This window comes from Meriones unguiculatus, chromosome 3, assembly GCF_030254825.1.
Source record: "Meriones unguiculatus strain TT.TT164.6M chromosome 3, Bangor_MerUng_6.1, whole genome shotgun sequence".
In the NCBI taxonomy this organism is placed as follows: Eukaryota; Metazoa; Chordata; class Mammalia; order Rodentia; family Muridae; genus Meriones; species Meriones unguiculatus.
This window is the reverse complement of record NC_083351.1, coordinates 166069303-166095281: the sequence shown is the minus strand read 5'-3', so window position 1 is coordinate 166095281 and position 25979 is coordinate 166069303. Positions and strand designations below refer to the sequence as shown.

Below are 25979 nucleotides of genomic sequence, written 5' to 3'. Positions count from 1 at the left end.
GAGGTCCTGAACTCACATAGATATTTAAGGGTTAAAAAGTGGGCTTTCTCAATCAATCCAGGGATAGAGGGAGCCTCAGGGAATGAAAAGTACTGTCAGGTTCTCCCTCACCCCCCGCCCAGTCTGGCACCAGTCCTTGATCACTGGGGCTGTCTGTCCCCTAGACATCTATCTCTCTTTAGGGTGCGTGTGTTCACGTTGACCCCATCCCGGAGTCACTGCGGCAAAAGGAAGCGACTCTGTCTTCTCCTAAGCTCAGAGCAGAATAGAGTCAGAAGTGCTCTTGTGTGCCTGCCCTGCACACTTCCTCATCTGGCATAGGCCCTTGTGGCTAAAAACTCAACAGTCATTGTCCCCTCTTCCCTCGAAAACGTAATCTGATTCTCTTGCAGCAACTGAAGAGCAGAGCTCAGGATCCTGGATCCCTCTGTCACCCCAGGAAAGTCATGCTTCAGCTACACCAATCACAGAAATCAGACTCGGTCGTCGCTCGCGTAGACACGGGAAGATTAGAGGCCTGATGCAAAGCAGAGTTTACAGTAAGGAAGGGTGGTAAACTGTATTCCTCGGTCCCTGTTTCCTGCTACTCCAGAGCTCTGGAGAAACCCAGGGCCTCACGCATCGTAAACAAGTACTGTCTACCTCTGAGCAACTCTTCCCTCAAGCCCTTTCTTGATCTTGATAAAACATACAAAACTGGGACTCCTTCCTTCCTGAGGCAGGGCTGTGTGAGAGCATGCTGCCTGGAGCTTGTGTAAAGGGTTTAGACAGGCAGCGCAGACAAGCCTGAAGCCTCGCTGGCCTCACCAAGCCATTAACCCCAGCAGGGGTCCAGGAAGCAGGGAGGGTAACGGGATCCATAGTAAAAGTCAATTGAAATTAACAACTACACAATCCACACAAGAGCACTGAGCCCTAATAAATAACCACAAAGCTAATGGTAGCTGGACATGGTGGCACACGCCTGTGATCCCAGAACTCGGGGAGGCAAAGGCAGGTGGAACGCTATGAGTTCAGGGTCAGCCTGATCTACAAAGGGAGTCTAGGACAGCCCAGGCTACACAGAGAAACCCTATCTCAATAAATAAATAAATAGATAGATAGATAGATAAATAAATAAATGAACAAAATTCAATTTATTGAATTCCTATTAGTGTCGGGCAATATTTTAAATATTTTAAGCAAATTACCTCATTGAATCCAAACAATCCACTAAGGTAGACACTGATTACTCCCTACTTTCTAGATGCATAAAGAAGGTCCATAGACCCTGAGTAAGCTTATCTAGCATTAGAGATTCATCAATAAGAGGGACTGAGGCTCATACCCAAACCATCTAAATGCAGAACTCCTAACCGCTGGGATAACACACAGCTGATGCTGGTTCTCTGATCTGCATGGTCTGGAGATTTTCAGGGGTTTTAGTTGGGCTTTCTCAAGACAGAATTTCTCCGTATAGCCGTGGCTGTCTTGGAACTCGCTCTGTAGTCCAGGTTGACTTAAACTCAGGGATCCACCCACCTTTGCCTCCCAAGTGCAGGGATTAAAGGTGTATGCCACCATGACCAGTTGTAGTTTTGGTTTTGAACGAGTGAGCTTATTATAGTAAACCAAAGTAAAAGAAAAAATAGCACATGATAGATAGACAAACAGACAGACAGATAGATAAATAGATAGTAGATAGTACATAGATATGTAGACTGATTGATAAGTTGATAGAAAAGTTGAAAGATGTTGATAAATATAAAAACTGATAGGTAAGTAGATAGATGATAGATAGATAGATAGATAGATAGATAGATAGATAGATAGATAGATAGATAGATAAAGGTAGGTAGATAACAGATGGATGCATAGATACATAGATGGATGGATAGATGATAGGTGACCTCATTAAACTGACTACTCAAAACATCCAAGAGACTGGCTGTAGCCGACCCCTCTAGGCAGTCAGCTGGAGTTCCTCACAGAGCAAGTCTCAGGCAGAGCAGAGTGTCCCTTCAGGCAAGGCTTCCAAGTAAAAGAACAAGCAGCAAGAGGTAGAGATGACAGCAAATTCTGGCTCATGACAACCAGCAGAAACTGCCTGGAGAAGGTGGAGCAGTCAGCTGAGAGTTTCGAGAGCCTTTCCTTCCCATCTTCATGGATGAGCTTCCTCCTTCTTCCCACCACCGGCCCGTACATCATGGGATGGACAGTAGTAACCTCTTGGACATGGTCGACCTTAGAGCTACCCTCAAGGACACAGTGTTTTTATTCTTGGTTCTCTTCCCACTCTGTCACAGAGTTAAGGGGACTGGGCCCATCCGCAGACCTTGGAAGATACTTCAAAACAAACAGGCTGTGTTCTGAAATGGGGGTGGGGCAACCAGGCTCCCAGGGCCAGCTTTTTCAGCCAACTTCTTGGTGCACTCAAACAACACATGCCAAACTCACCAACAGACTGTACATTACACACTCCACAGTTGGATTTCACAAGGTGCCTTCATCTCTTCTCAGAGAACTCCCTTTTTCATTTGCGCCAGACTGCCCATTGCACTTAAACATTCCCACAGACGCTGGCGCTGGTCAGACCCAGGCTTTCTTTCTCCCATTACACATCTGTGAGTCTCCGTGTCCATTTCCTAAACAACCAAATCCAAGGCACACACTAGGGCCTTGATTTATGGAGACAGGGTTCTTCAAGAATCCCATTTTGTTCTTTTTCCAAACTCTACACAGCTTGACCTCAGAGTCCTTTGGGGGCAGTACTCCCAGTGGGGATGTGGTTTATTCATCAAAATATCGCTGAGCACACAAGGAGGGCATGAAGCTCATTCACATAAGTGTCCTGTTAAGAGTCTCACTTCTATCTTTATGTTTTTGCCTTTTAAACTTTCCAACATTCAGAGTTTTGCACAATTATATCCCTTCAATGTCTCTGTGACTGGAGACTGGGAAGGCATTTCTATGGCCTAACTGTTGTTTATTCATGCCACACACTTACTCAATAAATATTTGAGTATCTGCATATGACAGGCACCAACCTAGGCACTGGGAATCAACCAGCTTTGTTCTCTAGCCTTACAGAAGGCAATAAAAGGCAATGACATTTTTCTCTCAATCAACAAGAAAGCTATAACAACTCTAACAAGGTACATGGTGTTCAGGATGTGGCTCAGTGGTAGAGCACTAGTCTACCATACACATTATCCTGGGTTCAAGTCCCAACACCACAAAACAGAGTGTGGAAGGTACAGCAAGCATTAGACAAGGTGCTTTTGAACAGAACCTAGCATGGCTGTTAGGAGCACCTACCCAGTGGCAGACAGCCTCCCTTCAAATCCCAGCTCAGCTATCATGTGATCTTGATTAAATTCCTCCAAATGTCTAAATAGTTGAACCTATACATGGGAATGGAAATGTCATCTTTGTCCTATGGCTGCACTGAGAGCTAGTGTATTTGTAAATCATTTAGAAGGCAATAAATACTACACAAATGTTAGTTCAGGAAAGAACAGGAACTCTAGTGCAAACTGGCAGCCAGCAGCAGGAATGCAACCACTCACCGGTCTTGGGAGCCCCAGAGGCGCATAGCATCAAGGACTCCAGGCAGCTAGACCTGGGTGGCCACTGCAGGAGGATGACTCCCCAGGCCACTGCGCTAAAGTAAATCAAAGCTGCTTCCATCAGCTTTTTGCTCTCAGAACTGACAATTTCGGGAAACTGTCCCAGAAGACTCTTAGGCTTAAGAAACATATGTCAGAAAGAACATGGATTTGGAAGGGCTGTCGGAAGTCAAGCTCTCCAAATATATGGGAACCTCTCTGGCAACCTAAGTCCTCACCTCCTTGTCAACATTCCCCATGATGAAGGCTCATAATTTTGCCTACACTCTTGTATTTATTGAGCATTTATTTACCCTGGCTCTGGAACAAGGGTAATCCTGACTAATGATAGTCTTTATGCACTTGGAGGAGAAATTCTGTCTTATAGCCTGTCAACACTGGACATGACTTATGACCAAGTGTTCAAGTTCACAGACAGAGGTCAATACGATAGAATCTAGACATTTAAAGGGGTGTCCAGAAGAACATTCTGAAAGGTCTTTAACGTGCCCTAGGAGGCTTTTCCATGGGATGGAAAACACTGTGAACCCTTGTCATATCTGCAGCAAGGTTCTCCCAGTACATCCTGTGGCCTAGAGAAGGAATCAGTACCAAGACTCAGACATCCTCTCGTGGGATATGAGAACACCAGTGGAACTCAGCCATTTTCAGCTGAAATTGGTACCTGATACCTCAAAATATTCCTGTCCCTGAGACTACGGGCTTGGTGCCTTCATCAGAGCAATGCCTTCACTTAAACGAGGATGGCTTTCCTTTTCACGTTTCCATGTTGTCATGTGTGTTGCACATGCCTGTGTATACAAGAGCTGTTTTGGTTTTTGTTTTGCATTTGACGTGTGGGATCTTGTGTGTGTGCATGCACGGGGAGACCCAAAGTTGGAACAAAGATTCATCCTCCATCACTCTCCCTCCGTATTCACTGAGAAATCAAACCCAGAGCTCACTGATACAGTACTCTCACTAGCTAGCTTGCTCTCTGTCTCCACCTTCCGGTGCTGAAATTACAGACAGGTAGCCTCACCCACCCGACATTTACATGGGTGTCTGGGATCTGAACTCTGATCCCTATGCTTGCACAGCAAATGTTTCAACCACTGAGCCATCTCCCAGTTCCAAGCCGTTTTTTTTTTTTTTTCCTAAGGTTTACATGTGAGATGATAAGGTTGAAACCTGACCAGCTAAGAGAAGCGAATACTAAGAGCCCAAGGTCTGGAACTTAAACCTCACAGGGAAACTACGATGAGATCTTATAAGTCAAAAGTCTCAAGCAAAGGCTTGATAAAACCCCCTGACCGTGGGTCAACAGTTTCTCCTGCAGCATTTCCAGCGGTGCCTGACACGTTTTCAGACAAATCACAGCTCTGTACCATACACTCATTCATGTTGTCTCTGAACCTCAGTCAGAGTAGCAATAAATGAATGGACAATAAGCAGCCAGCATAAAGAAGGTTCTCTAAGTGCCAGGCATCAGGAATGACAACCTCCATCACTGAATTCTCAGAGCTGCTCTCTGAGGGAAGCCTCCACAGGCACAGACAGAGGTTCCCACGTGGCCTGCCTTCTCTGGTGTTTTCTCCCGGGGCATCCAGTGTCTCCCTCATTGGCTGCCCAGCTCTTCCGCCAACACTTCCCTTTGCGTATCCTGTTCTGTTCTTCAGGCCTTCAGTGCTCCCTAGGCAACCCAGAGCCCATCGCTTTACCTCCCCCCTTCTTTTTCCAAATATCCTTTTCCTCGTGAGTTCTTCTACCACCTGTGTGAAAAACACAGCACCTCTTTTATCATAAGTATACCTTTCCAGGATCGTGGCACACGCCTGTAATCCCAGCACTCAGAGAGGCAGAGGCAGGCAGATCTCTGTGAGTTCGAGGCCAGCCTGGTCTGCAAAGCGAGTCCAGGGCAGACAAGGCTACACAGAGAAACCCTGTCTCAAAAAAACAAAAAAGTTAAAAATTAAAAATATATATGCCTTTTCTGCTTATATTTCCCCCACAGAAATGGGGAAATATTTTCAAAACCATCAGCATAACTGAATGATTTTCTTTTCTTTTTTTTTTTTTCTTGACTATAATGTGTGCCAAGATTTTTGGTTACTTTGTTCACAGCTCTAAATCCAGTGCTTAGACAACTGACACACATCAGGCACTCCATAAATATTTGCTGTTCAAGTTTTACATCAGAGAGAAAAGGCTGAAAGTGGGCAAGTGGACATGCCTTTCCTAGAGAGCCTGCCTTCCTCAGGAATCCACATTCCAGAAAACAAACTCAGCCCGTGCCTTTCCCTGGGGGTTAGCGGAACTGCCCCAAACCACAGGTGGGACACTGGACCTGAAGAACACATCCTGGAATCAACTTAGTAATGTGAGTGTGTCCCATGTCCAAGAATGTATTCGCATAGTCACAACCACCTGACATATTTTGTGCCCACGCTGGAAATTTTTACAAAAGTACAAGGAAGTGTTCCAAGCTGAAAACAAGGAGGAGATGTCAACAATCTCCCGGAAGTTTTCCCATAGTAACAGCACAGCAGAGCCAGCACCCAACCTCCTCTAGACGCCAGTCAGTTCCAGACTCTTCCCGGGTTCCTCCAATGCATTATATCCTCCCTTAATGTCGTGCAGAAGTCCGGTTTGCAAACTACCTCCTCTCTTAGAGGCTGCAGACCTTCCCAAAACAGCCCATTCCAGGGTAGCATGAACAGGACGCTCTAGCTCTGCCCCCTATGCCAGGGGTGCCTGGCTCTGCTTCCGGTGCTCAGCAGTTTGTAGAGCTCTTCATTTGGAGCCATAACTTTGGTTGGCTTCGGCAATAGCTAATTTAAGGTCTGAGCAACTGAAATATGAAACTACAAATATTACTTCTTTTCCCTCTTGAGGTCCACGGTTGCCCAGATTCAAGAAATTCCCTCCTTGGGCACATATACTGTGGCAATAAAATTAATCTGTTTGAAGTTCATTTCATCTATTAAAGGCCCAGGCTTAAAAGCATACATTATTACAAACGGGGGTTGGGGAAGCAGCTGCTGGCAGGATTATGAAGAACAACAAATGCCAGGAAATTCACAACACTCTGACCATTTTTTTACTTAAGCAATATTTTTATTTTTGCCAGTTATTTTGTTCACAGCTTTGAGCAACTAGTTTTCACCTCCCTTCTTTAAAAAAAAAAAAAAAAAAAAAGCATTCTACCCCTGGGGAGGAAAATGAAGACCTCAAAAGCAGTACAAATTGCTCATTTAAAGAACAGAAATTAAGGATGCGGGGGCTTTTCTTCCTGTAACACACATCATTCTGCATAAAGAATCCGAATCCTGTCCCGATTCTTTTTGGGCAGTGGAGCAATTTTGGGTTTTGTGTTAGTTAATTTTAATTTACAGAGGGGGAGGGGGTCCATTCTTGAGACATCACCGTTGCTATGAGACTTCTAGGCCACAACAGATGGCCACAAGAACAGTTCTCAGGCCAAGCCGGAGCTCTGAAGCCCGCCACTCGGGCATACCATTAACATTCCTGGCATACCTTCAGAGGCAGCTCCCTCAGCCACCTTCAGACGGGCTCTCCTGAAGCTCCTACACTGGCCTCCCTGGTCAAGCGGCCCTGGTGGAAATTTGCTATAAATGAACCGATCAGACATTTCCACCCCACTTAGCTGTGGCTCCAGGTGGGTACACACCTATATAGACACACCCGTGGACACACCCCAGTATACCCATTCATATGTCCTTAAGCTTTGCCTCGCTTTCAGGACCCACTTAAGAGCACTGGCATGCTGCTCATTGGAAGCAGTTTTAATGCCAAGACAGAAGAGCTAGGGGAAAGAAAAGTTGAAGGAGTTCTAATTTCCCTTTTTAAAAAGAAAAAAAGAAGAAGAAAAAGCAGCTGAGGCCCAGGCTGTTTATCTCAGGACCTTCAGAGGCAAGAGATTCACAAGTTCAAGGTCATACTCAGCTACATAGTAAGTTTGGGACCAGCCTGGGCTACAAGAGGAAGGAAGGAAGAAGGAAGGAAGGAAGGAAGGAAGGAAGGAAGGAAGGAAGGAAGGAAGGAAGGAAGGAGAGAGGGAGGAAGGGAAGGAGGGAAGGAGGGAGGGAAGGAAGGAAGGAAAAAAGAAAGAAAAGAAAAAAGAAAAGAAAAGAAAGCTGCTGGTATTTCTTATTCTACCTTGTTATCATAACCTAACAAACCACTCTGCTTTCGTCCCTTCTCTGTCTTCCAAAGTAGGATAATGATCCTGACCTACCTGGTATCAGATGAAGGAGTCAGTGAGGCATGATTAATGAACAACTGAGAAATCATGGCCTGAAAGTAAGGTCACTGAACCCTCAGGGGCTGTGAAGCAGAAGATAAGGGAAGAAGCTGGCTGCTGGCCTCCCCCTTGGTGTCTATTTGCTGAGTCCACCACCTGTGTGGCCGTCCCCCTCCACCTATGTGCTGTGCCCCCCACCTGTGTGGATGTCTCCCCCACCCCCTGTACTGGACCAGAGGCTACTGGTGGACACAGCACCTTGATAACTTTATCGCTCACGGTGGAGTTTCGGAACAAAGCAAGCCATAGCTTCTAGGGGTGGAGTTCATTTACATTCCATCCCAGAGCTTTCTTGGCTTTCAAACCAGGCCTGCCAGGGCAAAAGCAAAGTCCTCCTTGGAGCCTGTTGCCAGGGCTTTACCTGACCTCGCAGGGACAGCAGTGCCAACCCCCCAGTCTCCTTCCTGCGCCTCTGGCTGTGGAGGACCCTCCTATCAGTGGGGTTAGCGGATGTGCCACAGATACCCTGCTGCTGTGGTCATTTGACTTTCACTCCCAATCCAGTTTGTCCAGATAGGAAGAAAATGACCGGAGGAAGCTTGCTTAGGTCTTTTGCCTTCCAAAATCTCCCATGTGAGAGGACAGTTGCCGGACTATCCCTCGGATGGAACCATTTGAATTACTGTGAGGTTTGTTTCTTTGTTCGTCTATAAAAGCAAACCTTTGAAATAGTTGGTCTACCCAGATGACAGTCAGTGACATTTTAATGAAGTCCGGCGGTGAAGGCGAGGATACTGCTGTGTGCAGGGTGGCTGAGCCTCAGCTTACCTCTCTACCTTGGTTAAATCACGGGTGGACTCTGGCCAGCTGTTTGGCTTTTGAGCCCAGGTAGAGGCAGAGGAAAAGAGTTTAAGAGGAAGTATCTGCCAGCTGTAGCCTTCTGTTCATAGGGCTAAACCTTTCAAGGCAGCCAGTGGGGTGTACCATGTGGGGAGGGGGCTGGGCAGTTCTATTGAGCCCCATTGTGTGCTGTCCACAGCACCGCACAGCCAAGGGGAGGGGGTGAGCAGGCATTCCACAGCCCCAGGAAGGAGACTTTTAAAAATGGCCGTCTCCTGGGAAACAATAAATTTAGATACTTAATCCCCACACCCTCCAATCTAGCTCTCTAAAGATACTGTTCTTGGAACGAAGGAGCTGTGTGTCCACCAGTTACTAATGCTTGGTGTTCAGTTATATATTTGGGTGCCCTCGTACTCTACACAAATATACAGGGACTTTCTATATACAATCTGAAAGGGAGGCATGAACTTTTTCAAGCAACTTTTTTCCTGTCTGTTATCTTTTTTAAAACACTGGGATTTTTATGGTGATTTCTTTTTTTTTTTTTTTTAAAGAAAGCTGACTAAAGATTGTATTGGTTCCTTCTAGTACAAAACTAACTGACCCTTAATTCAGGACATCACTTTTGATTTATGTGTTCTCTTGGTTGTAATTCAGAAGCCAGGGTAGAATTTTAAAATAAGAGCCGATGAGAGATATTCACCATCTACTTTGATTTCAATCCTTATTACTTTCAAACCCTTAAAAAGCACTTAAAAAGACACTTAATACGATCTTGCTACCTACATATCAACCTATTTTAAACCATCAACCAAATATACCAAATGGACACATATTATATGAAAATGATTGTGTGGTGATCATATTTTACCTGATAAGAAATGTCACTTCTGGGGCTTTTACTGTTCAAAACAATCATATTTGATATTTACATTCATTACCTGTATGTTGCCGCTATAGGGAAATGCTTTTATCAAGACAGGTTAGAGCTAACAGCTGATTAAAACACCAGAGAAGACGTATTTCACGATGGCTAACATGGATTTTCAGCTTGAAGTTTCTCTGAATGCTTTGACCACCTCCCCTCCACTTTTGTCTGTCTTCCCTGCTGAGGTTTACTGCTTGGCTAGAGTCTTTGGGAACTGGTAAATATCTTCCTTCAGGGAGGCACTCAAAGTCAATTTGGAATCCCTTGACTTATTAAAAAAAAAAAAAAAAAAGACCCTTACCTATTCGTAAACTATTTTCATTCAAAAGAAATATTAAAACCCAAGATTAAACTACTTCCTGCTAGTCAGAGTAAAACAGGCCATTGGCAGCACTGGTTGCAACCCCACTGCTCTTTCCCCCAACTCCTCAGATAGCCGTCCGTCTAACAGCTTCCCAAGCGGGAAGGAACACAGGATGCTCCTGGATGGACTTGTCAAACAATTGAGCAGTACGATGAAATGACAGGAGGGTGTAAGAGCCGGCGCAAGGCTCCTAAGCATCTCTACGGCTGCAGTTTGGATGCTGGCCTTGAGAGCCTGACCTTGGGAACACGGGGAGGGGCACACCCAAGCCCAGAGATACCATCAGATCCCCTTGCTGAAGTAGAGTTCATTTGCTCACCAGTGCTGAACCAAACCTGCCAAGGAGAAGGTGCGCGCTTTTCACGCCAGTTACAGAGAAGTGTAAAGACGCTAGCTCAGATGGCCGCAGAGAGCCTGAGGGTGGGTGGGACCCCGGGGCCTGCCTGACTTTGTATTTTCTCAAAGGTCGGTATATAGATCTGTTGGCCTTCATTAAACGTTCCTTTCCTCCCGTGGGGTGAGTGCTCATTCAGTGGCAATAAGCGTACAAGAGGGGCGAGGGTCCCAGCAATACGTCAGGTCCCTCCCAGCCTTTACAGCTCACTCATCCCTTCCTATCACTTTGCAGGCGTATCTGCCAGCTGGGTAAGTTGGTTTCGTCCCATAGGCTCTGTCTCCCTTTAGGTTATCTTCCCCACACTGTCATTTCTGTGGAGATGGAGGCAGAGAAATAACCGACTAAAACGGACCTTACCTCCCAAAAGTGGAAACTCAAGCACCTCCGTTGTCCTCAGTTAATGTGCATTTTTCTGTCCGGCGTGACGCACAGCCAGGCTGGCCCACCGGGGCTTGGCGGCCTGGGCAGGTGGCACGGGGCAAGCTGCCCACTGGAGAGCCAGCTCCAGGAAGGCAGAGCTGAGACACAGGTGTCTGACACCCAGCCACCTCGGCTCCTGGAACCTGCGCCGTCCTGATTAGCCGAGTACAAAAGGCGGTTCGAATTACTGCCCTCTCCCCAGCCAATCGCCTGGCGGCCTGGCTGACAGCAGCAGGCTCACTGGCCAGAACCCGGGAGCGGGTTTCTACTGTGCCCGCGGGCAGCCCCGCTCCTTGCACCCTGGAGCTGTTTGGGTAAGAGCTCTCTCTACCCGCCCACGGCACTGCCCCAGGGTCCCCCCGACCGCTGTGCAACGGAGGCAGAGCCGAGCAAGGGACGCGTGTGTGCATGTTTGTGGCACTAGCAGCCGCCGGAGTCTTTCTCCATTCCCTTGCCTGGTTCGGGCACCCAGCCTCCCTATTTGGCTGATGGAACTCAAGTTTTCATTAGCTATGGTGGTGTGTATTTTTTTTTTCAATCGAGACTTTGTTACGAAACTGGGGGGACAAGGAGACACAAATACAAAGAACGGTCTTTTTACAGTCACCATTCTGAACAATGAAATCCAATTTTGAATTTTTGGGGGGCGGGGAGGGAGGAAAATCACTTCAGGATGTGAAAATGGATAAAACTACTGGAAGAAAGAAAGAGACAAAACACTGCGTATTCAACTCCAGCAGAGTGGAGCTGGAGCGTGGCAGGCCACCTGTGGGCAGAGCCCTCCCAGGCTCCCTAAAAAAAGAGCCAGCTGAAGGCATTGTGCTCCCCTGAAACGCCAATCCTCTGCAGCTGGACGGCCAGGCAGCGCTTGATTCAAGTTTGGTATTTGCCCCAGACTGTAGGGGTCAGCTTAACAGTAACCATAGACACAAAGAAAGAGAGAACAGCACACACAGAAAAACGGGACTCCAAGACTGTCTGAGCCCGTGGGCATGTAAATGGGCTTTCGTTTGTCTGGGGTGCTGTGCTGTGCGCGGAGGAAGCCTGTAAAATCCCCAGACGACTCTTGAACCTCCTTGAAAATGAATCGTGTTGAGATTTCAGATTATTCCTCAGGTGTGGGAACACTGAGCAAGCATGCAAAGCCAGCTGCCCCCCCCCCCAAGGACGTTGTGAGACACACTTGGTACTAGGCACCATCCAGACACGGAGAAAGTCTAAAAAGTGTCTCCAAGATGTCACTGTGCTCCAAAGATGGGAAGGATTTCACTTAAAGGCTGCTTCTCCACAAAGGTCGTCTCTCAGGAACAGGAACATTGTGCTTGGCCTCCGAGCTATTTTTAGCTGTTACTGTGAATCGAGTGAGATGGATTTTTACAAACAGCTTAGGTCGGAGCAACCAGACGATTCTGATAAAAGTCTTATCAAAAAACAAAACAAAAACAGAACTCCAGGTAGAGTTTGCATTATAGATATAGTCTTACTGTGAAAAACAGCCTGGTGGTGATGGCCTGTAATCCCAGTGCTCAGGGAGGCAGAGTCAGGTGGATCTCTGTGAGTTCAGGGCCAGCCTGGTCTACAAAAGTGAGTCCAGGACAGCCAAGGCTACACTGAGAAACCTTGTCTCGAAAAACCAAGAAAACAAAACAACACACACACACACACAAAAAAAAAACAAAACCCAAAACAAAACAAAAAGAAGATGACGAAGAAAAAGAAAGGAAAGGCGAATTGAGCCTGGGGTAGTGATGCATGCCTTTAATCTCAAGCATTCAGAGGCAGAGGCAGGAGGATCTCTGTTAGTTTGGTCCAGCCTGGTCTACAAAGCAAGTCCCAGGACAGCCAGAGCTACACAAAGAAACCCTGTCAAAACAAACAAACAAACAAACAAAACAACAACAACAAAAAGGCAAAATTGTCTTGTTTTCCTCTATTTTACAGCCTCCCCAAAGGCCACGCCAGAGTGTGTCATTCCCTTCCTAACCCTGGCCGGCCAGAGTTCAAGAACAAACATCCAGGTTACAAGTAATCCTCAATGTATCCAAGTTAACAACTTCTTGCTGCTGACCAACACCTCACCTCCAACTCCAGAGTGCAGAACGACAAATGTTACTGCTGACATTTGTCTATTCCAGCAGCCTGCTAGTGGGAACGCCATTCCTCAAACACAGTATTCAACTGGGGGAGGGAGGTCAACTCCTTTTCATGTCAACAGCCACGCCCTGGTAGTCCGGCTCTGTCTGGCCTAAGCTCCCTTGACATCTTTTCAAGTTCCTCCTGACATTACCCTCAACAGGTTGCTGGTTTTAGTAACTGTACAGCATAGGTCTTCAGGGAATGCTCTGCTATAGTAATAGAAATCTTGGTGAATCTCTAGGGAAGCTAAAGCAGGCAAGTAAAGCCTCTCTAAATTATGCTGAAGTGATTAAAGTGCCTGTCCTTTTCCAACTCAGGAGCAGAGTGAGCAAACCACTGTGGCATCTACAAAGAATTGATGTTGTGTAAGGTTTTGGGCTAAGCCTTCAGTGGGCATGGTGTGTGTGTGTGTGTGTGTGTGTGTGTGTGTGTGTGCGCGTGTGCGTGTGTGTGCGTGCGCGCGCGCTGACGATTTTAGTCCACTAAAAAAGCAACAGCAACTGCTTGTGGTTAAACCTGTATCTCACCACAGTTGTTACTGTGCCTGTTGTGACGAAGTCATGTTCTTGAATCATCATTAAAACACTGTAATTATCAGTCCATTTTTACAGCTGAGGAGGCTAAGAGTAACCTGTTAGGCACTTCACAGCATGTAGTGGAAGAGCAGGAAAAAGGTCTCCTGTTTGGGAGATGAGCCTGAAGCCCATACCACCCTGTGATTTAGACTGACATTCCCAGCAGGGCCGTGGTGGCACACACCTTTGTTCTCAGCAGTGGCGAGGCTGAGGCAGGCAGATAGATCTCTGAGAGTTCGAGGCCAGCCTGATCTACAAATCGAGTTGTTGGACAGTCAGGGCTGTTAAACAAAGAAACCCTGTCTCAAAAAACAAAATAAACAAACAAAAACACCCAAAACCAAACAAACAAAAAGACAGAGCGACGTTCCCTTGTGATCTCACAGAACCTGTTAAATGCTTCACTTTCTTTTCCTATCTAATGTGGGGACTGGAGATTATAATACCATTCAGTATGGTGCCTGGCCCGTGAGAAGAGCTTAGGGTTCCCAGAGAGAAATGGCTGCTCTCCCAACCTTCATCACAACCTGAAGTGAGGGAGCAGAGCGTGTCTAACAGTAATCAGGCAGTTGTCTCTCACAGGCAGAAGCTCAGTGAAGCCTGGGGGTCCTCTAGTCAGGCAGCAATGATACTGTGGTTCTGATACAGTTTGTGTGTGTTAGATGCTGTCTTCAGCGTGGTGATCCTGTGTGTGTGTGTGTGTGTAGCCTTTAGGAAAAGTCTAATGGTCTAAAGTAATGGACTGAGCCACTGGATGTCCTACCTTGAAAAGCACTAATGTAATTCTCAAGAGGGCAGTTCTAAAACAGCAATATATATAAAAGTATATATATATATATAATTATATATGAAAGAGCAATATATATAAAGCATACATATGGCACACCTTTAATTCCAGCACTCAGGAGGCAGAGCCAGGTAGATCTCTGTGAGATCAAGGTCAGCTAGTCTACATAGCAAGTTCCAGACCAGCCAGGGCTACAAAGTGAGACTCTTGTCTCAAAAGAAACTTTTTTAAATATTTCTTTTAGGTTAAAATAGAAAATAGTGGGTTTCATCATGGTATCTTCATGTATATATGCCAAATACTCTGTTCTCATTCATTCCCCTGTTCCTTCCCCTCCCCCACACTTTCTTCCCCTTCCAACTGGTTCCTTTTCTTCCCCCCACCCCCCTGGTTATCCCCCTTTCATCTTTCCTAGTGCATTGAACAAATCACTTCATAAAGTACCTGGGCTTGTGTGTTTTTTGATAGCAATGGAAAGCTGTCAGGTACAGACACCTTTCACAGTCAACACTGGAATGTGTATGAATCCTCTTCCTTTAGCAGAGGAACCAGACCACAAACCTGCTCCCCTGTCCACTGCCCATAGCCCAGGTCCATCTGCCCAGGCCCGTCTTTTACCAGCTTCTCACTTGGGAGGTCCACTGCACATCTGTGTGTTCACAAACACCTTGACTCCCATTTTCTTGCCTAGCTCCTTTAGCAATCAGTGGAGGATTGATTCCCTGTTTACAGAGGGATTGACATCCACTCTGGAAGCAACTCTGTGGAACCCTCAGACCGGAAGCGGGGGAGTGGGGCTTGCCTGTCTTCCTGTTCTGCCACCGATTGTCGGAGTAACCCTGAGCAGGCCTTTGACCATGACACGCTACACCTCAGCCTTGGAGGATCTCTGTCCACATCATCGCTGGGCGTCCTCCCATGCCGACATTTGTGGTGGAGAAGGGATTAAAGACCATATCCTACATGATGTCTTCCTTTTTCCTTTTCCCTAAAGCTAGTAGCCCCTGGACCCTGGCACGTCCTGTTAGCTTCTGAGCACCTTTTCAAACACAAGCCCAAAGACTGGAGGGTTTCCTGCAGTGAACTGCAGCCATGATGGATGGACCCTGAGGGAGTTTCCTGAAGGACTTGCACGTGTCCTCGCAGGGTGCTTGTTTAGGATTTGAGATGAAGATCTGTCATGGGAAAACTGCACAAACCACCAAAGACTGGTTCCTTTACTGTGTTCTACTCTTCGGCTGTCCTTAACACTTTCGTCTTTCTCTAGGAGTTGGGGACAGATGGATTCTGTATGCAAGGTGGATCTGGATGCCTGTCAGTCCTCCTCACCACATACTTACGCATATCCTCAAAGTTCAAAGAGCTTTCCCTCAGTGGGTTTTTGAAAATGAGAAATTTGTCCTTAATCCTCTCGGGAGGAATGTAAGGAATTTTATGAATGGAGGGGACAGAAAGAGCCCCTTGGCATCTGAGCCGCTTTTCTTTCCCTAGAGCACTTGCCAACTGCCAAACAGTGTGTCCTATACCCATGTAACTGTGTGATGTATGTACTGTCTGTTGCCTCTGCTCACAAGAATGTCTGTCCCATGAAGACAAGCATGCTTGTTGAGTATGTTTGAGTCCCAAGTAGACACAACAATGGCTGGCACCGACTGCTTACTCAGCAAATTAAGCCTTGTAAGATCAGGTCAGGTAAAAGGTTGAGAAGAAATGGTGCTTTTCACACCTCACCTCACTTCTAGAATTCCCAATGCAGTGTATGTGTGTGTGTGGGGGGGGCATGCAAAAGCTCATGCGCATAATTGCAGAAGTGAAAAGTCTATGTCCAGTGTCTTCCCTGACTACTCTCCACCTTCCTCTTTTAAGACAATTTCTCTCCCTGAACTTGGATGTTCCCAGAGTCATGCTTGTCTCTGTCCCTAAGCCCCCAGCACTGGGGTTAGAGATGAGTATGTTTTACATAGGTGCCTCCTCATGCTTTGTGACAGGCACTTTACCAACGTCGCCTCCTCCCCCACTGCTGCGCTGCATCTTTGGAGCACTGTAGAGCAGATCACAACAGAGGCGGTGACCGCAGGGACGCTGAAAATGCGGCTGTGAAAGGTCTTCCGTAAAAAGCATGTTGGCTTTCAGATTTCGGTTTAGGTGAACTTCCTGAATGCTCCCACATGCACTGAAAGAAAACTAACCAGTGAGCTGAGACAGGGATGTGAGAGCTCTCTATTTATTTATTTAATATCATTGGAAACTGTATTTGTTGGAGAAAAAAAGGTGTCCAATTTTCCAGGATGCCCTGGAGAAGCGAAGTCATTGGCAAATAAGCCAGTGCTACTCTGCACTTGAGTGAACATTTTTCTATGTCAATCCGATAGCACCTCAAGACTGACAAGGTTGATGAGATAATGTGAGATGCCGGGTAGGTCCTAAGTATCATTCCTTTTCTGTATACTAATGATGGGACACACACTACTGATGACACAGAAATCAAAAGGCATACTTTCCACTGCTCATGTAAGTGGTTACAGTCAACAGCCTATTTCACTGCATTCTGTCTCTAGGCTAATGGCCCAAAGTAAATATATCATCCTGTTCCTTATTCCCCCTTCAGATCTATTATTTTTTAGGAAAACCTCATAAAAACGTCAGCGGCCAGAAGGTAGCACAAGGCGCCGACTGAGCTGCTTGTTATTCCGATCAAAGTAAATCCCAGCATTCCAGGTAGGAAAGCTAGGTTTCAGCCAGTGCTGAGAATCGGGGTGAAGGAATTACACGGAGGGTCACAACCTGGCTCTGAGGATGGAAGGCCCTGGAGAAACAGCATCGTGGAATGAGGCTGCCACATCACAAAAATAAGCAAAGTAGAAGAACAGCAGGACACAAGAGCTCCTCTTACATGTTAGTGTTCACAGTGCTGCATAAAGGGTATGAAGCACTGATAGGACTTTCGGTTCTGTTTTGTTTGAGACAAGGCCTTCTGTTTTAACAGCATCAATGACTCTATGTGGAAGAAGCTATTATTATTGTTATTATTATTACCCATTTCATAACTGTACAGTCTCAGACACAGAGCAATGAAAATTTGCCCGAGGTCGCAAAACTAACAAATAGTGCCAACAGCACTTCAAGCTGGGCATCCTGACCTCAGACTAAATGTTCTTAAAATCCTAATGCACGTGTTGGGTATCCTGTCAGGGGCATTTTGGGTTGGTGGAGTTACCCTTGGTGAGACTCTGCCTGCCTCTCCTAGCCCAGGATCAGTGGAGTAGATCAGCTTTTTGGCACCAGCAGTGAGGAGAAAGGCTGTCAAGCGATTAGACTGATGATAATTTGCTATAACGAAACCTGCTTCAAATCACCAACACGGACAGGGAACAGCATCTCCCTTCCACTCTCCTAACACTCTCCTAACTGTGCTACAATTTAGTAGCCACAGGATTGAAGGGGAAGCTAGGAAACCAATGCACCTTAAAAAGAAACATCAACAAATCAAACAAAAAGCTCCGCACAAACTCTCACCAGTTGACTGGACCAAGAAGAGAACAGGTGCTGAACAGATGGTTCAGCCCATAACAGCACTGGCTATTCTTCCAGAGGACTGGGCTTCGAGTTCCCACATGGCAACCCAGCACCTTGTATAACATCAGGTTCCAGAGGATCCGATGCCTTCTTCTGAGCTCTGAGGGCAGCAGGCACATATGTGGGCAAAATATCCATATGTATAGAATAATACAAAGAATTGTTTTGTAAGAAAAGGAGAGGACAGGCTGTCTGAGATTGAAGACAACAAGCTCAGAGGAATGGAAACAATCAAAAAGAAACACAGATAAAGTAATAGTTAAAGTGACAGTAGAAATTCCAAGATAAACTCAGGAGTCTGAGAAGACCAAACTGATGAATACTAGGAGGAGAATCTCTTTCCAGTAGCAGGGAAAGCATAAAAAAAAAAAAATTGTAAGAGGAAACTTCCTAGAGTTAGAAAAGGAGATGCCATTGCCAGATTCAGGAAGCACCTACGACACCAAGAAGATAGGACCACAAAAGAACCTCCCCTCATCATGCTGTAGTTAAAGACTGCATATACAGAACAAAGAAACAACATTGACAGCAGAAAGGGAGAAACCCAAGTCCCACACATGGCAGGTCCGTCAGACTAACAGCCGACTATTTCACTGAAACTTGAAATGCCAGAAGAACTTGGAACGATGGATTCCAGTTTCTGAAAGCCAGGAGCCAACCCAAACTACTAATTATAACAGCAAAGCAAAGCTGTTATAATTGAAGGAAAAATGAAAACTTTTCATGATAAAAGCACACTAAATATATTGATGACCATCAAACCAGCTCTTCAGAAGATATCTGAAGGAATTATTTGGACTAGAAAAAAAAGGAAAAGAAAGAAAGAAAAAAAAAAAAACCAAGTCTATTTATGAGACTACAGGAAAGAATAAGCTATATAGAAAAATAGTTAGGCAAGAGAGCGAGGGGAAAAAAAGCACTAGCAAATCAGCAAGATAATAGGATTCAAAACATACCTCCCTTTTAAAACATTTATTTGGGGGCCAAAGAGATGACTCAGTGATTAAAAGCATGGCCTGCTCTTCCAGAGGTCCTGGGTTCAATTTCTGGCACCCACATTTCCCTGTACATCTAGCTTGATGTGTGTGGCAGTTAGATTTTCATTATCGATGTGACAGAACAAAACAAAACAAAACAAAAACACCAAGAGCAAAATCACATGCATATATGTGATCTGAGCACCTGGGAAGTGCATGCAGGAGCAGTTGAAGGAGTGTCCGAGGCCATTAGGAAGCAAAGCAGAGCTCCTTATCTGAAGCATTCAGGAAGTACAGTGAGCCATAAAGGGCCGAGGAACAAGATATGTCCTTCAAGACACACCCCAGGGACTTGCTTCCTCCAACCAGATCCCACTTCTGAGTGCATTTTCAGCTATGAATTCATCAATGGCAAACACCACGAACCTCCAACAGTATCCATATACAATCACCGCGTAATTAGTGCCACCAGCCGGGGACTAAGCCTTCAACACAGGAGCCTGTGGGGGAAACTGCATTTTAAATGGTAACAGGGTAAAGTGCAGGTGTAGGCCCATGTTTTCACAAGAACAAACAAAACAAAACCTCCAAAACAAACAAACAAACAAACAAACACCCACGATTCTCTATGTATTTGAAATTTAAGCTCTATTTTTATTTGCCAAATCTGATAGCCTTACTTGTAATCTACAAGACCATGATTACTCAGGATGACAGGTCATTCATTCAGGTCATTCTTCATCCTGCTGTTTACCCCAGCCCCAAATCTTAATCATGCTATGGTCTCATCTTTGTGCTAAATGAGGGCAATGACTATATCTAAACTCAGTGTTTGTTGGACTTTTGGCTTGTGCTAATATCTCAGTCAGTTAGGTGGCAGAGAAAATATAGTCAGGGCAGTCCTTCCCTGTGAGGGGCAAATGACACAATGACACTTTACTGAGAGAGCTGAGCCTGGGCCATGCAGATCACTGTTTTTCAAAAATATTCAAGATCAAGAGATGCACATCACAACATCTCTTAAAAATGATCTCCAAAATTGAGCCTCCCTTCCCCCCCTCGCCCCCCCGCCTCTGTCAGGACACCTAAAATCCCCTTTATCCTTCTGTGGTCTAACTGCCTTGCCACTGAGGACTCTGGCCAAGAACGCTGCCCCAGGTCCTGGGAAAGTCTGAGTTATACAGCAAGCTCTCCAGACACTGCCAGCACCAGGCCATAGCAAGCCTTCAAGATCACTTTCTGCCTGGCTTGAAGGTTTCTTCAATGACAGGATGTTGCCCACACACAGATAATAGGACATACCTTTCTTCCTTGTTTTTTTAGACAGGTTTTTTTTTCTGTGTATCCTTGGCTGTCTTAGACCACACCTACCTAGGGCATACCTTTCTATATCCAGATAACACCAACCAATTTGTTACTGAGATTTTATTATTGGGTACTTATTCCTTTATAGATAGATATTGATCACCTGCAAAACCACATTTAAAAACACAAATAGGATCAGGCGTGGTCACGCATGCCTGTAATCCCAGCACTCAGGGATGCAAAGGCAGGTGGATCTCTGTGAGTTTGAGGCCAGTCTGGTCTACAAAGTGAGTCCAAGACAACCAAGGCTACACAGAGAAACCCTGTCTAGAAAAACCAAAACACCAAAAAAATAAAAACAAAAACCACAAATAGGGTTAGCGAGGAATGCAGGCACAAAGCCCTGGTTGAGTCCCAAGCTTCACTTAGAATGGGCATGTAGCACATAAATATAACACTTGGGAGGTAAAGGCAGGAGGATCTCAAGTTTAGGGTCATTCTTAGCTACATGTTGGGGGTGGAGGCCAGTCTGGACTGCTTGAGACTCCCTCTCACAAGTGTGCATGTGTGTGATCATTTTATTTTTCTCACTTAAAGTCAGTGTAAGATTGTATTCTTTCTTTCTTTCTTTCTTTCTTTCTTTCTTTCTTTCTTTCTTTCTTTCTTTCTTTCTTTCAACCAATTTTCACTCTCTTGGCTCAGGGGAAAGGGGGAAAGCAAAAAATGAACAGAAAAGTTTGGCAGATGAAGCAAGAAAGCAAGCGCTATGAAGGAACAATTTGGGGGAGTGAAGACTTAGAGGAGACAGCAGAAAACAAAATGGGTAAAACTTCCTCAGTGACAAACTCCAGGGCCTTCAGACCTGAGTGCAGTCCAGTCTTTCAGGGACAAGGGGCTTCTGGGCCTACTGTTGGCACTAGCATGTCTGTTTGGGAGAGAAATGACAAAGTCTCACTGGAGTCTACCATTTTCTCTTAGAAAACAACGGCTATGCCAATATTGAGATACAAAAGAGGTGTTTACCCATTTTTTTAAAATTACGGAACAAAATGTGATTGGAATCAGGCTATGGGACTTTCGTTTTGCTTTATTCTTGTAGGAAGTACAGCTGAAAATGATGCACTCAGCCCGTATCTCAGAGAACCACAGAGCCCAGCCCTTCTCCCTTCTGCTAGGTTGTTTCCTCTATCTCTATTTTTATTGGCCTGTAGACTTGCTCCCATTAAACAAGCAAGACTAGATAGCAAGGCTAATTTACTTAAGGCAATGCAAATCAACCCACCTAGGAGAACAAAAGGTCCCAGTGTGTGTGCTGTTTTCAAAGGAAAACAAAGGAAAGTGCTGGACCGGCCCAGTGTGTAGGTCACCTACAGCCTGGAGCTGGTTCAAGGTTGTGCAAGCACAGAAAACCAGCTCATCTGAACACAGACAGGTAGGGCAGACTGTGTCTCCTGAGCCATACTATCCTTTCAAAAGTCCTTCCTCAGCTGTAAAATACATTAAAAATATGTTTTCAGTGTTATCCTGAGATTAGAATGTGAAAGCTCATTTTGTTATTTGAGCTCCTCCCTCTCCCCTCTTCCTTTCTTTCCTTCTCTCTCTCTCTCTCTCTCTCTCTCTCTCTCTCTCTCTCTTTCACTATATAGACCAGGCTGGCTTTGAACTCACAGAGATCCAATTACCTCTGCCTCTAGAGGGCTGGGATTATAGACATCAGTCACCATGCCCAGGTCAAAACTCTTAGTTTTGAATGCTTATTAAAATTATGCATCCAGGGCTGGAGAGATAGCTCAGTGTTTAAGAGCACTGTCTGCTCTTCCAGAGGTCCTGAGTTCAATTCCCAGCAACCAGATGGTGGCTCACAACCATCTCTACTGAGATCTGATGCCCTCTTCTGGCATGCAGATAGAGCACTCATATACATAAAGTAAAATAAATAAATAAATAAATAAAAGTATGCATCCAGAATGGCTGGCTAACAGATGAATCAGAATTGATCCCTGTAAGCAATATTATAAGTTTTACTCAAAATAATCTTTTTCAGAAGGTATATGTTATTGTTTTGTTTTGTTTCCTTCAAGGCAGGTTTTCTCTGTGTAGCCTTGGCTGTCCTGTTTGATCAGACACATACCAATAAATCTTTCCCTTTTATTCTTTTTTGTTGTTGTTGTTTTGGTTTGTTTGTTTTTGTTTTTTTGAGACAGGGTTTCTCTGTATAGCCTTGGTTGTCTAGGACTCACTTTGTAGATCAGGCTGGTCTTGAACACATAGAGACCCACTTGTTTCTGCCTCCCCAAGTGCTGGGATTGAAGGTGTGCACCTTCATGCCAGCCTCAGAAGGCATTTTGTATTTTGTAGTGGTCCTGTCCAGTCATTCTATGTAAATACAGTGTCAAGTGCCCCTACTCTTTTATTACTTATTTCTTTAAGTAGAGAATGTCAATCTCAAATTCTATATGAGGTACATAGTCTGCACATTTAGATGCTGAGAAGGGAAAGGCACAAATTATTAGATAAAAAGGAAAAAAACAAAACCTCCCCTGGAGAGGAGTGATTAAGAACCCCCACTGCTCTTCCTGAGGACTTGCGCTCCATGTCCAGATCAGGTCACCCAGCTCACAATCGCCTGTGCCTCCCGGTGCAGGCATCTGATGTCCTCTTGTAGCTTCACTGGGCTTGCACGCTCACATACACATACACATACACATAAATAACAATAACTGCTTTTTTTTTTCAAAACAGAAAACACCAACCTTTATTCTCTCTGGGCTCTTCTAAAACTAGCTTGGCAAAGATAAGTTAGATGTCTCTGAGTGTTTTATACCGATTACCGATAGGTAAAGCTGCAGCGCCTGTAAGGCCAGGAGCTTGCAAGAGGAGAAACACAAGAAAGGTTACACAGACAAAGTAAAACCTTGTGGCTCTTAAGTTTCTGAACATGAGCTCAGGTTTTGCTCGATAGCATCTCCTGGACTGATATGGAGCCTTTGACCTCCACCCTGACCCGGAGACAGTGATGGAAGGGAGGTGAAGAATCATGAGGCAAAGGCTGAAAGGGCGCTGAGTCCAAACACCACTGCTAGGGGAGGGGGGTAGCCCAGGGATCATGGTCCTCCACCCCACAGTGAATTTGACAGAGGATTCCCACAGTCTCCTATGGGCCCTCAGGCCTCACCAAGTAGGCACTGTTGTTCTGAAGGTGTCAGAAGTAAATCTGTGTAAATAGGGCGAACAGGAGGCCATTCCTGCTCAGTGACCTGGACCAGAAAGGTCTAATTTTAGAAACTTCTACAGCCTGCCATGCCCTTGGAAAGAGGGCAAGCTACAGAATAAAATAAATACAAAACACAAATGCAAAATAAAGTGACAGGCATTTGTGCTCTCAAACACTTATGAATAGCTTTAGAGAGTAAGAATGTCCCTCCCACACATGCCTCCTTACCCCTGTCTCTGACTGAGGTTCAGTTTTTTTAATTTTGAACTTTCCTTGCACAGCAGGGGCAAGAAGAGTCACCGCACGAGAGACCTAAAACTAACTATAGGGTCACCCATGCAGACGCCGATTCCGTCCTTTGTGTATTATTTAGGCCAAGGAGAGGAGGCTTGGAACCCTTTGGCAAGTCTGTTAAAAACGGGCTTCTTGGGCCAGCAATATTGCTCAGTAGATGAGGCACTTGCCAGCAAGCCTAGTGACCTGAGTTAGGTCCCCAGAGTGAATGTAAAGATGGAGAGAGCTGACTCTACAAAAATGACCCTTTGAGCTCTTCACTTTTCCTTGGCACAGGTGCCACCCCCTTCATACATACACAACGATGATGATGATGATGATGATGATGGTGATGATGATGATGATGAATGCTCTTGCCTGTCGAAGAGTCTGATGGACTGCAGGCACCAGAGCAGCAATGCTAAATTACAACTGATGGACTGGGAGGAGGGAACCCCAGATAAGACTCTGTATTTGTAACTCCCAACATTTTTGTGTTAGTCCTTTGGGAATATTATACATGCATACAACACACTTTGATTCTATTAATCCCAACTCCTTACCTAATTCCTCCTGGATCCGACACCCTGCCCCTGCAACTTCCCACCTCCCTCACCAACTTCCTGTCTTTTTGTTGCTGTTTAAATCTCACCGCGTTTAATCGTGTTCTGCCTATACTGGCATGGGGTGTGAGGCCGTTTATCAGCTACCAGGGCCTTAAATAAACTGACTCTTCCTTCCCCGGAAGCCATCAACAGTTCCTTGGCTAGGCACGCCTCTCCCCGTTATTTGCTGGAGTATCTAGTTTGATCTGGCATAGACCTTGTGCGCAAGCAACCACAGCGGCTGTGAGGTCATGTGACCACAAGTACAGTAGTCCTGCCATGTCCAGAAGACACTTTCCTGCAGTCCTCCCCAACCTCTGGCTTTCTGCCCCTTCTAAAATGCTGGGAGAAGGAAGTGTGATACACCTGACCCAGTTATGGTTGAGCACACACTCTCTCTCTCTCTCTCTCTCTCTCTCTCTCTCTCACACACACACACACACACACACACACAAATGCTTCTCCAGTGAACTTATCCTATAGCTTAAGAGTTCCTCAGCCATAGACTCCTGACTAGAGTGGTGGTTTGAATAGGTATGACCTCCAAAGACTGGTGTATTTGAATGCTTGGCCCATAGGGAGTGGCACCATTAGAAGGTGTGGCTTTGTTGGGATAGGTATGGCTTTGTTGGAGGAAGTGTGTCACTGAGGAGGAGGGCTTTGAGGTCTCCTATGCTCAAGCTCTGCCCAGTGACACAGCCTCCTTCAGCTGCCTGCTGATCAAGATGTAGGACTCTCAGCTCCTCCTCCAGCACTGTGTCTGCCTGGACGCTGCCAAGCTTCCCACCATGATGATAATGGGCTAAGCCTCCAAAACTGTAAGCCAGCCCCAATTAAATATTTTCCTCTGTAAGAATCGCCTTGGTCATGGTGCCTCCTCACGCAACGAAACCCTAAGACAACCAGGTTTCCAGTACCAGCCATTTATTTCTGTCTATAGACCAGGTCTTAAATGTAATCAGGAAATGATTAGTCACTCAGCTTATGACACTATAACTGCATTCATGTGCACATCTTGCCAGGCCAATCACAACTGTAGCTCCCAGGGCTCACAGCTGGGTAAAACCTGCCCTCCCCCCCACCCCCAGAAGCTTACAGAGCACCTTATGAAGGGGCAGAGAAAAGGGAGAGAGCAAGAGAGAGGAAGAGCAAGAGAGTGCAAGAGAGAGAGGTAAGAGGCAGGAGTCCATTATAGCTCCTGGGTAGCTGAACCTTGCCTGCCAGGTGTGTCTACCTGGCAGGCGGCACATGATGACATCATAGGTTGCTAGGCAACCCAGAAGCACGGTGCCTAAATACTAATAAGATGCGAGTGAAAAAAAAAATCAACCATCACATAAAATGCACGCAACGGCTGGCAGTACCATTATCAGGATAACTTGGCCAAAGGCCGTTGGCAGGAAATACTGAGGCAGTCCAATTTGTCACTGGCCCTCCTAACCGCTGGAGCACACACTCTTACTGGATGTGCTTCTGTGTTCATCTCACAAGTGTTCGGTGAGCATGTATCGCAGGCCGGCAAACATTCCAAGCACAGAGGCAAAAATCTCATTTCTAGGTTTGTATCCTAAGGAGAAGAAAAGAATGTAGAACTCTCTTCTGCTAGGAAGAGAGGGAGGGAGAAGGGAAAGACAAAAGGAAGAGTGGAAGAGAGTAAGGAATTTGTAGGCTGTGGCTGCAATTTGCCTGGTGGTGCAAGGAAGGCTAAGGCTTGTGCAAGCACCTGAA

The 25979-nt window shown here is 45.7% G+C and overlaps 1 protein-coding gene across 4 annotated transcripts in view; it reads right to left on the bottom strand.

Moving 5' to 3' along the window:
* The window catches only part of Shroom3 (shroom family member 3), a 276701-nt gene that overhangs the window by 138141 nt on the left and 112581 nt on the right, over positions 1-25979 (bottom strand). For 2 of the 4 annotated variants that reach the window (XM_060380956.1, XM_060380958.1), the window contains exon 1: positions 10741-10954. The exons of the other annotated variants lie outside the window; for them this stretch is intronic. The gene's annotated coding sequence lies outside the window, so the exon portion shown is untranslated. Of the gene's footprint in view, positions 1-10740; positions 10955-25979 lie in introns of those variants that run through there. 4 annotated transcript variants of the gene reach the window in all.